This window comes from Bufo gargarizans, chromosome 1, assembly GCF_014858855.1.
Source record: "Bufo gargarizans isolate SCDJY-AF-19 chromosome 1, ASM1485885v1, whole genome shotgun sequence".
Lineage (NCBI taxonomy): Eukaryota > Metazoa > Chordata > Amphibia > Anura > Bufonidae > Bufo > Bufo gargarizans.
Window position 1 is genome coordinate 59,363,214 of NC_058080.1, and position 14,533 is coordinate 59,377,746.

Below are 14,533 nucleotides of genomic sequence, written 5' to 3' on the forward strand. Positions count from 1 at the left end.
GTTGCTGCACTAGAAAAAAGTCTGGTGGTGGACCATGCATGTATACTGTTTGCTACTTACTTGTTAGCTTAACTGTTTAGACTGGGACAGAATGAGGAGATACATCTCATCTAATGACAGCTTGGAGAGTAAAGCCTTGATAAGGCATTATTTATTTTATGCACTTATATAGTGCTGCTATAATTTGCAGACATTAGCATCAAGCTATTCCCAATGGGGCTCACAATCTGCGTTCCCTATCAGTATGTCTTTGGAGTGTGGAAGGAAACCGGAGAACCCAGAGGAAACCCATGCAAACACAAGGAGAACATACAAACTCCATGTAGATGTTGTCCTTGGTCGGATTCGAACCACTAAGCCACCGTGCTGCCCTAATAACACTAAATACTATAAATTAACCTACACTTATTGCAGCTGACATAAAGCCCACCACACTCCCTGCTGTAATGTCCATGGGCAACCCACAAAGGAAGTGTGTGCCTCCAATATGGCCGACCACAGGAAAATAGTTTAAATTTAAAAATGAATAGCTGTGAAATAAAAAAAAAATAGTAAGCACATTATTTTTCTTCTACAGACATTGTAAATATTCTGCCCAACAGTGAGCGCAGATACATGATAAAAGCATGCCAGTCGATGCTCATTGCCGGCAATTATACGCAGGAGTATGAATGATCGTAATATGATTGTTCCTCCCCATACACTTCTTGTGTGTCGGCACTGCATTTTCTGTTAACACAGGGCCATTTGCTGCCAACAGACAAGCATTTTAAATGCCACATAAAAAATACAATCACCCAAAAAATAAGTGTGTAGTTACCGACTGTCCCAAATTTGCAAGAGCTGTCAAGTATTTTCAGGACAGTCCAGACACATTTAGGCTGTCCCAGACCAAAGATGGTCGGGGCTAACAGATATACACTGACGCGCAGAAGGGTAACAATGTTTTGAACTTTTGACTTTCAGGCTCCATATCTCACCATCCACTCAAATCCAGGAGCAGCCATGAAGATTTCTCAAGAAAAGAGAAACAGCATCATCCAGCTCATCGATAGCAGTATCTTGGCCAAGACAGTTGCCAAACTGCATCACGTGAGTGCTATGACAGTTGGAAGAATATGAAATTAAATCCATTCATCCATTCCAGAGCCAAGAGGTGGACGTCCAGGCGAAATATTGGCTTATCACAAGGTCTATAAGTTCTGGTGGAACAAACACGGCAGTGGAGGTGTCTCGGATGCTTCGTAATAGTGAGATCACAGATGCGCATGCAAGCACTGTTTGACGAGCATCACACAAATTTGGAATGGTGGCCCGAAAAAGGTGAAGAAGCCTCGACTTCAATATCATCATAAGAAGCATCAGCTCAAGTTTGCAAAAAAGTATGAGCAGTGGACAGTAGAAGATTGGAAAATGGTGATTTGGAACGATGAGATGAAAGTTAATAGACTGGGCTGTGAAGGGTGCAAATGGGTCTGGAAGAAACAAGGGAAAGGGGATAACGGATCGAGAAATTGATGGAACTGTCAAGTTCAGGGAGGAAGCCTGATGATATGGGGTTGTTTCACAGCCAAAAGCATTGGATACTTGACCAAGATCAATGGTGGTCTCAATGCTGAGCTGTATGTCAGTATCCTACAAGATGATTTACTTTGTACACTCGAGGACTATGGGTATGAAAAGGACGACATCGTGTTCCAGCAGGACAACGACCCAAAGCTTATGTCGAGATTGGCGAAGCAATGGTTCAATGACAATGAGGTAGAGGTGCTGGATTGGCCCCCACAGTCTCCAAACCTCAACCCAATCAAACAGTGGAAGAAAAAGCTGTATCCGTACCCAAGTGAGTCGACCAGTATGCACCAACATTGGTAACATGTAGAAGAGACCTGGGAACAGATTTCGGCCAAGACATGCTTGAATCTGCCCAGAAGGATTCAGGCAGTGTTGAAAGCCAAAGGATTTACAATATAATAAAAATAAAAATATAGAATTTTAGGAGCAAAACAGTAACAATGCAGTTACATGACAAGACTCTGCATAACTAATTATATGCTAAATAGATGCAAGCCCAATTTTTGTATGAGATAGCCAAGATAATTTTCTTTAAAGTTATGGTAGTCTCACGTTTGAATCTGTATTGGATGGTGAGATATGGAGGTCCTGAAGGTCAAAAGTTCAAAACATTGTTACCCTTTTGCTCGTCAGTGTATTACACATAAATTGGAGTTTTGGGGGGTTGTGGTGTTCCCAGGGGTGGGGGTTAGATGTCCCAAATTTACCAACTAAATTGTTGGTAAGTATGATAAGTGTTTACTCCTTTGTTGGGTGATCGAAGGCATGACTACATGGGGGAAGGATCAGGAGAATGACCGTTTGTAGGAATGTTTATCAGCCTATGTATCAGGGTCCTGACATCTCACGGAAATCATGAAGCTGATATTTGGAAGAGACCTTCACCAATCCTGATCCAGCCCTCCAGAAACCAATGACTGTTATGGTGGGAAATCAGGGATAATGGAGAAGAGTGCAACCGAATTTTAGGTTGTAGATGAATTGCATGACAATGCAGAATGTGACTAGGATAAAGGAATCACTTATGGAATGATTCATCCCTTGGTGTAAGATGTTGCCTGGTGACACATTATTTATTACCTGATAATCATTAGTTGATGATTTTGTTAATGAAATGCTCGTCATCTGCGAGCAAGCAGCCAGCGTAATACTACGTAATCCAGTATACTAGAAATAGACTGTAGATTCTCATGCTAATGACATATGGCATCATCTCTTTTCAATGTTAATGTTTTTTTAATTGCACTTTTCCTTAATTGTGCCCTACATAAGAGAAAATATTGTTAGGGTTCCTTCACACAGTTTTTATCCTGACTTTTTTTGTTTGGCCAAAAACTACAAAGTCTATCATTCACTGCGATGGGACCTACGGAAACAGCTTGCTGCGATCGTTCACACCTTGGCCATGAAAGGACAAGATGGACGACCTAATATTTATTTGGAGTACAGGACATATCAAATGGCAGCCCTAAATTGGAGTGCCAGGATTGTGAATGAATTTAGGGTGCATTTGGAAAGGCTTGAGGTAGGAATTTCAAAGTGGAGAAATCCTAGAAGGAAAGGTTGGCTGGTATGTGGATGAGAAGAGGTCCATGGGAGAGGCAGTAGAAGATAGTATTGTACATTAGTTTAAGGATTTATACTCTTGCACAGTTATTTCCAGGATTATCATTATTCTGTAAATTATCGTACACTTCATTGGTAGTCTAAGATGTTTAACATTTAGCACACACAGATTTCTCATAGGGCACATAAGACAAGTGCCTTACTTCTAGAGTGAATCAGCTGGCTAATATGTCTATTGTGCGCTACTGCTACATTGGTCTCTCTTAGCTACATACAACATGTGGAAAATAGTTATTTATATGTAAATTCCTAAAAGCAGAGTGTATCAGAGGAACAGATTTTAAAGGGGTTGTCCAGGATTAGAAAAACATAGGTGCTTTCTTCCAAAAACAGAACCACCTTGTCCACAGGTAGTGTGCAGTATTGCAGCTCTGCCCTATTGACTGAAATAGAGCTAAGCTGCAATTGCACACAGAACCCATAGACAGGGGTGGTGCTGTTTTTGGAAGAAAGCAGCCATGTTTTTTCAATCCCGAACAACCCCTTTGAGAACAGTTGAATGGTGTGTGACCTGTGGTGTAAAGATTTCTGTGCCTTTAGCTCCTGACACATACAGTGCCTTATAAAAGTATTTATACCCCTTGAACTTTTCTAGATTTTTTTCACACAAACTTAATTGTCATTTATTGGGATTTTATGTGATAGACCAACACAATGTAGCAAGTATGTGTGAAGTGAAAAGAAAATGATACATGGTTTCTAAAATGTTTAATAAATAAAAATATGAAAACTGTGGCGTGCATTTGTTTTTTACCCCCTGTACTCTGATACCCCTAAATAAAGTCCAGTGTGACCAATTGCCTTCAGAAGTCACCTTATTAGTAAATAGAGTCCACCTGTGTGTAATATATTCTCAGTACAACTACAGCTGTTCTGTGAAGGCCTCAGAGGTTTGTTAGAGAACATTAGTGATCAAACAGCATCATGAAAACCAAGGAGCACACCAGACAGGTCAGGGATAAAGTTCTGGAAAAGTATAAAGCACGGTTAAGGTATAAAAAAAATATCCCAAGCTCTGAACATCTCAGGGAGCACTGTTCAATCCATCATCTGAAAATGGAAGGCGTATGGCACAACTGCAAACCTACCAAGACATGGCCGTCCACCTAAACTGAAAGCCCAGGCAAGGAAAGCACCAATTAGAGAAGCAGCCAAGAGGCCCATGGTCGCTGTGGAGGAGCTGCAGGGATCCACAGATCAGGTGGGAGAATCTGTCCACAGGACAACTATTAGTCGTGTACTCCACAAATTGGGCCTTTATGGAAGAGTGGCAAGAAGAAAGACAGTTTTGAAAGCAAGCCATAAGAAGTCCCATTTGCAGTTTGCCAAAAGCCACGTAGGGGACAAAGCAAATATGTAGAAGTAGGTGCTCTGGTCAGATGAGACCAAAGTTGAACTTTTTTGCCTAAATTCAAAACTCTATGTGTGGCAGAAAACTAACACTGCACATCACCCTGAGCACACCATCCCCACTGTGAAACTTGGTGGCGCCAGCATCATGCTGCGGGGATGCTTTTCTTAAGCAGGGGCAGGGAAGCTGGCCAGAGTTAATGGGAAAATGTATGGAGCTATAGACAGGGCAATCCTGGAGGAAAACCTGGTAGAGGCTGCAAAAGACTTGAGACTGGGGTGGAGGTTCACCTTCCAGCAGGACCACCCTAAACATCCAGCCAGCACTAGAATGGAATGGTTAAGATCAAAGCATATTCATGTGTTAGAATGGCCAAGTCAAAGTCCATCTGTAGCAAAACTTAAAAATTGCTGTTCACAGACGCTCTCCATCCAATCTGACTGAGCTCGAGCAAAGAAGAATGGGCAAAAATGTCAGCCTCTAGATGTACAACGCTGGTAGAGACATACCTCAAAAGATTTGCAGCTGTGATTGCAGCGAAAGCTAGTCCTATAAAGTATTGACAGATTTTTATTTACAAATTTTTTTTAAAACCATGTATCATTTTCTTTTCACTTCACACATACTTGCAACTTTGTATTGGTCTATAAAATCCAAATAAAATACATTAAAGTTTGTGGGTATAATGTGAAAAAAATGTGGAAAAGTTCAAGATGTATGAATACTTTTCCAGGGCACTGCAAACCTGGTATTGGATACGTATGTGTGCTCCTGTCATGTAAATTCCAGATCTGTCTTGTTACAGAATGTAATTTTTTTTATGGTTATCATCCAACACTGATAATGATTACCGAGTACAAAAACATAGAAAGCATCCAGACCAATGGTCAAAGTTAGGAAACACAAAAGGAAACTGACACTATTGCGGTGACAAGGGTCCCTGACTCATTATATTGCTCTGCACCCAAAGAATATCAGTTTCCATTTATTCCAGTTACCCTACTGGTCGAGGACATTCCTGTGTGCAGGTGACGAATCCATATAGAAACGTGAGCATGAGGCCCGGAATAGAAACCAGCACACTTCAAGGGACATTACCCTTGAGTAAGTTGACAACAAATACAGAAACTGGTAAGACTGGTCCATCATAGTACAGTACCAGAAGATCCTCCGCTGAGGCCAGCTTCTGATACAAGAAAGGGCCCAAATGGTCCAGTAGAAGCCCGTCACTTGCTGCTAGAGAATTCTTGTGAGTTATTTGAATATATTAATAATATGACCTGTGTGCATCATAATTTAGAAAGTAATTATAATAATATAAGTAGATGTGCACATGTTCTGGAGAAGTTGACTGTAGGCCCTCAAAATAATTTCTTCTAGAGTGAGTAAGGTACACCTTATAGCTGGCCTTACTTTAGCCTATACTGTCACCCCCCTGGCATGCTGTGCACAAATAAATATATTACACTGTGCCATACAGAAAATAATATTGCCAACAACAATATTACCTTACGGTGACCAAAGTAATCCAATTGCACTGGTATACACTTAAAGGGCTTGTGTAAGAATGAAGGGGGGGGGGGGGGTGCAAACCCCTCACTTGGTTGGACCTGTAAAGGGTCCTCCAGGCCTACGATGCTCCGCTAGGTTTCCTCACTGTAAACATCTGGTTTGACATCGCCACAGCCAATCGCTGGCTGCGGAGGAGACCGAATCCCCTTCCGTTATGTGACCATTTGTCATGATATAAGGGAAGCTGGTCAGAGATGCTGCGAGCGATAGGCTGCAGGCGATGTCAAACTGAATGTTTCCAGTTAGGGAGCACAGAGTAGCATCACAGGCCTGGAGGAGAAGGAGCAGGGAACCAGTGCTGGTAAGCAAATAATACATCCTTTCTTTACAGATCTGCCCAAGGTGGGAGAAGGGAAGGTTTTCCAAAAGCTCCCCTGTTCTTACACAACTCCTTTAAATGGGTTGTCCGGCCTAGGAGCTGTTCTAGCACGTGACTGATGAGGTCAATTATTGGCTACAGCAATCACGGTACCAAGCAAGTTCCAATTAACATTAATTTTTTTACAGTGACGGATATTTTATGGGTCAGTACTTTGGGGTTGATACCAAATATGCATAGTTTTATAAGTTTTTTTTTTACTACTTTTGCACAATAACACATTCCAAAGACCCTTGTGCCGAATAAGAAGACTCTGGTATTATAGAAAGTGCATGCTGGTCAAGTTACATCTCTGGCTGGAGGGAAGGGGTTAGGTCAAGAATTTAGCATTGGGTGGGGGGTGCCGTTTCAATTTTGCCTCAGGCAGCATGAACGCTAAGTGCTTCCCTGTCCCTGGCCACAAAGCACTGAGGGAAGGGGGGCCCAAGCTGAACTATTGCACCAGGGCCAATGAACCTCTAGCTACGCCCCTGATTGGTACCATTTTTGGGGTACATGGGACTTACTGATTAACACGTATTTATTTTGGGGGGGGGGGGGAACAATTTAGTTATGTTTTGCTTTTTTTTTTAAATTGTTTTATTAGGGGGGTTCACGGGGCAGTTTAAATAACATTATCTTTACTATATGGGTTGTGGAGAACAAAGCGCAATACCTTATATGTATGCTTTTCCCCCCACAGTTTTACAAAATAAAACCGCTTTTTATGGATAAAATGGTTTTATTTATGCATTTTTTTTATATAAATAAACTTATTAACCTTTATTTATTTTACCCTATTACTGAAATTACGGTAATAGACATACAGTCATAGCTGTCCTGGGAATCTTTGTTAAGCTGCCATGACAACACATCAAACACAATCACAGGGGCCCAATGTGACAGGGAGCCTCTCTGTAACTGCCACGGTTGCTATTGACTGCAGCATCTAGGGAGTCGCTGCACGACTAAGTTCAGGATGTGTGCCATGTGTCATTTTGCCCTGTTTCAGCACGCTCAGCACATTGGCATTGTTGTCGCACACCACTTTACCAACTGTCAAATTGGGCGGGGTCAGCCACTGATCGGCCGCAGAGCTGAAAAGAGTGCAGGACCGGTGTGGCTCTTGGGCTTCCAGGCACAACAGCAGCAGCACAGCATGGCAATGTCTCACCTGGCACGTCAAATAGGTTCTGGGGAGCTTGGGGGGTGCAGCGGAAGACTGGCGGTAGCAGTGGAAAAGGAGGAGTCAGGAGAGGAGACAGATGATGGAGTTGGAGGAGGAGAAGAAGAGGCAGGCCTGCATGCAATCCGTGGCGGTAACACCAAATCCATACGGGTGCCACGGGTTACATGCTTGACAGCCGTCAGAAGGTTCACCCAGTGGGCAGTAAAATTTATGTACCTTCCCTGCCCGTGTTTGCTAGACCACATATCTTTGGTCAGATGTATCTTGGCACCGACACTGTGTGCCAGAGATATATTAACTTGCCGCTGAACGTGGCCATATAGTACAGGGATGCCCTTCTGGGAGAAATATTTAGTTCCAGGGACCTTCAATTGCGGTGGGCCAATGGCCAGAAATTTTCTAAAGGCCTCCGAGTCCACCAGTTTATATGGCAGTAGTTGCTGGGCTAGCAGCTCCGACAAGCCAGCGGTCAGCCGTTGGGCAAGAGGATTATCCGGCGTCCTCATTTTTTCACACTGAAACATTTGGGCAACGGAAGGCTGCCTTGTGCCAGATGACGACGGCACGGTGGGAGGTGGAGTGGAGGACAAATGGGAGGAGAGAGAAGGAGAAGAGGCAGGACGTGGAGTGCCAGGAGTGTGGCTTTGTGGGTTCTGAGGGCGTTGCTCCCACTGGGCTCGGTGATGGGAGGCCAGGTGCCTTCATCATCGTCAGCTTCACCACCACTGACATTAGAGATCTCGGAGTAGGCAGCAACAGCAGGGACCACCCTCCTAGGGCTGATCTGGGTACTGTCGTCAGACCGCTGGGTGGCGGCTGTTGCTACTTCCTTTCCTTATCCGATGCCAAGAATGGCTGCGCATCGGTAAGGTCTAGGAATGGATGGAAAATAATTCCTGTGACTCGAGTGGAGGGGCTATGGTGGTGTCTTTGGGGCTGTACACAGCAGAGAGTGAGAAGGGTGCAGATACAGAGGATGAGGAGGGTGCAGAAGCAGAAGGCTGAGTGAGCCACTCAACCAACTCTGGTGCGCCCTTTAAAGTTATCGCACGCGCCTTCTCCAACTTCCCACTTAGGCTCCGGCATGGTGCACCTGCCCGACCCCTACCACCCCTACGGAATGGTCTGCCTCTTCCTCTGCCTGTCTCTTTCTAAATGACCCTATGCCTAAGTCCGTAGAGAAGAGCAGTATTTGGTGGAAGAAGGTATATCGTAGCACTCAATTAGTATTTGGTGGAAACAGGTATATAGCATCCCTCAATCAGTATTTTGTGGAAGTAGGTGTATCGCATTCCTCAATCAGTATTTGGTGGAAGAAGGTATATGGCACCCCTCAATCAGTATTTGGTGGAAACATGTATATGGCACCCCTCAACCAGTATTTTGTGAAAGCAGGTGTATTGCACCACTCAATCAGTATTTGGTGGAAGAAAGGTATATAGCAATAGCACCCCTCAATCAGTATTTAGTTGAAGAAGGTATATGGCATCCCTCAATCGGTATTTGGTGGAAACAGGTGTAAGGCACCCCTCAATCAGTATTTGGTGGAAACAGGTATGTAGCACCCCTCAATCAGTATTTGCCAAAAATAGGTATATGGCACCCCTCAATCAGTATTTAGTGAAGAAGGTATATGGCACCCCTCAATCAGCATTTGGTGGAAGAAGGTATATGGAATCCCTCAATCAGTATTTGATGGAAACAGATATATAGCACCCCTCAATCAGTATTTGGCGGAAACAGGTATATGGCACCCCTCAATCAGTATTTTGTGGAAGCAGGTGTATTGCACCCCTCAATCAGTATTTAGTGGAAGAAGGTATATAGCAATAGCACCCCTCAATCAGTATTTAGTGGAAGAAGGTATATGGCACCCCTCAATCAGTATTTGACGGAAACAGGTATATAGCACCCCTCAATTAGTATTTGGAGGAAACAGGTATATAGCACCCTCAAATCAGTATTTGGCAGAAACAGGTATATAGCACCCCTTAATCAGTATTTGGCAGAAACAGGTATATGGCACCCCTCAATCAGTATTTTGTCGAAGCAAGTATATTGCACCTCTCAATTAGTATTTGGTGGAAGAAGGTATATATCAATAGCACCCCTCAATCAGTATTTAGTGGAAGAAGGTATATGGCACTAGTGATGAGAGGGAGGTGCCATATTCGATTTCGACGAAATTCGCAAATATTCGCTAGAATATTCATTTCATATTCGTCAAAATCGAATATTCGTCATTTTTCTAGTTATCGCGATTATTATGCGATTTAAATAATCGCAGATTGCAATTGTAACTTAAGGCTACTTTCCTATTGGTTTGATATCTAGAATTAGCGAAGATGATGAATATGACCAATGTATTCGTCATATTCCTCAAAACGAAGATAACAAAGTATTCTCCATCTTCGTTTTAGCTCCATATTCGTCAACTTCGCTAATTCTAGCAATCAAATAGGAAAGTTGACTATAGAGACAGCTACGTTTAATTTGCTATGCGATTATATTACTTAGTTTTTTTTTATAAATAGAATAATTTTAATAATGATCAAGTATTATAATTATTCTATTTATAAAAAAAAAGCAAAGTAATATAATCTCATAGCGAATTAAACTTAGCTGTCTCTATAGTCAACTTTCCTATTTGATTGCTAGAATTAGCGAAGCTGACGAATAGGTAGCTAAAACGAAGATGGAGAATACTTTGTTATCTTCGTTTTGAGGAATATGACGAATACATTCATCATATTCTCTAATTCTACCAAGCCAACCATAGTAAACCAGGTCCAAGTTGAAATCGCAATTCGATTATTATAACTTGAATTAATCGAATTGCGATTTCAACTTAGCACTGCTATATTCCATATTAGGCTAGAATTAACGAATATGTAATATAGCAGTGCTAAGTTGAAATCGCAATTCGATTATTATAACTTGAATTAATCGAATTGCGATTTCAACGTAATTCTCAAATCCGACAGTACATTCTAGTATGGAGATGAACCCATGGTGATGGGGACGCTCCATGAGCACGGAAGTCGGCAGAAGCGGCAACGGGCGCTGACTGGAGCAGCCAGGAAGCCAGGAATCCTAAGGACAGGTAAGAACTACTTTAGGGAAGTGGGAAAGAAAAAAATATAATAAAAAAAAAACGAATATTCGAAATATCAAATTTATAGCACTATATTCGAAATATTCACGAATTAGCGAAGTGCCAATATTCGCAAAAAAAAATCATCGATATTCGAATATTCGCGCTCAACACTATATGGCACCCCTCAATCAGTATTTGGTGGAAACAGGTATATAGCACCCCTTAAATAGTATTTAGCAGAAACAGGAATATGGCACTCCTCAATCAGTATTTTGTGGAAGTAGGTGTATTGCACCCCTCAATCAGTATTTGGTGGAAGAAGGTATATGACACCCCTCAATCAATATCTGGTGGAAAATGGTGTATTGCACCCCTCAATCAGTATTTGGTGGAAGAAGGTATATACCAATAGCACCCCTCAATCAGAATTTAGTGGAATAAGGTATATGACACCCCTCAATAAGAATTTGGCGGAAACAGGTATATAGCACCCCTCAATCAGTATTTGGTGGAAACAGGTGTATGGCACCCTTCAATCAGTATTTTGTGGAAGCATGTGTATTGCACCCCTCAATCAGTATTTGGTGGAAGAAGGTATATAGCAATAGCACCCCTCAATCAGTTTTTTGTGGAAGAAGGTATATGGCACCCCTCAATTAGTATTTAGCAGAAAAGAGTATATAGCACCCCTCAAACAATATTTGGCGGAAACAGGTATATGGCACCCCTCAATCAGTAGTTTGTGGAAGCAGGTGTATTGCACCCCTCAATCAGTATTTTGTGCAGGAAGGTATATGGCACCCCTCAATCAGTATTTGTCAGAAACAGGTATATAGCACCCCTCAATCAGTATTTGGCGGAAACAGGTATATAGCACCCCTCAATCAGTATTTGGTGGAAACAGGAAGCTGGCACCCCTCAATCAGTATTTTGTGGAAGTAGGTGTATTGCACCCCTCAATAAGTATTTGGTGGAAGAAGGTATATAGCAATAGCACCCCTCAATCAGTATTTTGTGGAAGAAGTTATATGGCACCCCTTAATCAGTATTTGACAGAAACAGGTATATAGCACCCCTCAATCAGTATTTGGCGGAAACATGTATATAGCACCCCTCAATCAGTATTTGGCAGAAACGGGTATATAGCACCCCTCAATAAGTAATTTGTGGAAGCAGGTGTATTGCACCCCTCAATCAGTATTTGGTGGAGGAAGGTATATACCAATAGCACCCCTCAATTAGTATTTAGTGGAATAAGCTATATGGCACCCCTCAATCAGTATTTGGCAGAAACAGTTATATAGCACCCCTCAATCAGTATTTAGTGGAAGAAGGTATATGACACCCCTCAATCAGTATTTGGCGGAAAATGGTGTATTGCAATAGCACCCCTCAATCAGTATTTGGCAGAAACTGTTATATAGTGCCCCTCAATCAGTATTTGGCGGAAACTGGTATATAGCACCCCTCAATCAGTATTTGGAGGAAACAGGTATATAGCACTCCTAAATCAGTATTTGGCGGAAACATGTATATAGCACCCCTCAATCAGTATTTGGAGGAAACAGGTATACGGCATCCCTCAATCAGTATTTTGTGGAAGCAGGTGTATCGCAGCCCTCAATCAGTATTTATTCGAAGAAGGTATATAGCAATATCACTCTCCAATCAGTATTTTGTGGAAGAAGGTATATAGCACCCCTCAATCAGAATTTGGCGGAAACTGGTAAATTGCACCCCTCAATCAGTATTTGGCGGAAACAGGTATATAGCACCCCTCAATCAGGATTTTGTGGAAGAAGGTATATGGCACCCCTCAATCAGCATTTGGCGGAAACAGGTATATAGCACCCCTTAATCAGGATTTTGTAGAAGAAGGTATATCGCAGCACTTAACCAGTTTTTTGGGGAGCAACACCTGTTTGCAATAACGTTTGTCCCTCTATCTATCTGCGGTATCGCAGCAGAACCGCACACAACTGCTGCACAATACAAATGCACTATAATATAATTTCTATGTTAGAAAGTATATTATAAGTATATCACACCCCTCTGTATCACACCTATCGATAGCACACCTATACCAGTCCTTAAAAGGAGTTTTGTGGCCCTATTAGCTAGCGTTTGGTGTCCCTAACAGTCTATCCCTGCTCCAAAATGCAACCTCTCCCTACACTGGCAAGACACATAATGTAAAATGGGTGCCAGATCGGGTTCTGTTATAGGGTGGGGGTGTGTCCATGTGCTGAAACGTCTCAATTGGCTGTCCTGTCCCACCTGATGGATGTGTCATGGGTAAAAGTTCGGCGCTATGCCAAAAAATAAGGCGCATGAAAATATCGCCATATGTTCGCATGTTCGGCGAATCGTGAACTAGCAAAGCTCGCCGTGAAACGACCGCCGGGACGAACCGCAAGTCCGTCTCTACCAGCCGATTCTTGGGATATTTTCCGAATCGCAGTGGAATAACCACGGAACCCCATTATAGTTAATGAGGCTGGATGACATACCGGCTAACGGCGCGAAGCCGGCGCATGCGCAATAATTACTGTGATGCTGTACAAGGAATGGGCATCGCAGTGCGCATGCGCCGGCCAACGGACTGAGTGCGCAGGCGCGGGATCTCAGCGAAACAACAAGTTAGTAGATAGGTGGTCAGAGGGAAAGGATGGGCGGGTGGAGGGAAGGAAGGGGTGGGGGGAAGCAAAGAAAAGGCTGAGCTAGCAGGGCACCTACGAGGGTAACGCCGCCCCTGGGCACTAAAGGTAACGTTTTTATTAACTGTAAGCATGCTAGAAAGCTATGGGAAGGGTTGCAAACGTGAAATGCTGATGACAGACTCCCTTTAAATCCATTCATCCATTCCAGAGCCAAGAGGTGGACGTCCAGACAAAATATCGGCTCATCACAGGGTCTATAAGTTCAGGTGCGACAAACACGGCAGTGGTGGTGGCTCGGGTGCTTCGTAATAGTGAGAGCACAGATGCCCATGCAAGCACTGTGTGATGAGCATCACATAAGTTTGGAATGGTGGCCCGAAAAAAGGTGAAGAAGCCTCTACTTCAATATCGTCATAAGAAGCATTAGCTCAAGTTTGCAAAAAAGTATGAACAGTGGACAGTAGAAGATTGGAAAATTGGGATGTAGAGCGATGAGATGAAAGTCAATAGACTGGGCTGTGAAGGGTGCAAATGGGTCTGGAAGAAACAAGGGAAAAGGGGATAATGGATCGAGAAATTGATGGAACTGTCAAGTTTAGGGAGGCAGCTTGATGATATAGGGTTGTTTCACAGTCAAAGGCATTGGATACTTGACCAGGATTGATGGTGGTCTCAATGCTGAGCTATATGTCAGCATTACTACACTACACCCCCCACCCCCTGTCACTTATTAACCCCTTATTAACCCCTGATCACCCCATAAAGACTCCCTGATCACCCCCCTGTCATTGATCACCCCCCTGTAAGGCTCCATTCAGACGTCCGTATGTGTTTTGCGGATCCGCAAAACACGGACACTGCGGATCTGAAAAACATGGACACCGGCAATGTGCTTTCCGCATTTTGCGGATCCGCACATTGCCAGAACTATATAGAAAATGCCTTTTGAATAGAACATGTTCTATAGGCTCTACAAAAAACGCAATGTTCGCCCAATCAGGCCTGATCTTGTGCGCACACTTGCGTTCAGTCCGCCCCGCCGGACTGCACTGCAAAAACACAGTAAAATAGTTGTGGCACTATAAAAAGATCACTTTTGAGGGGC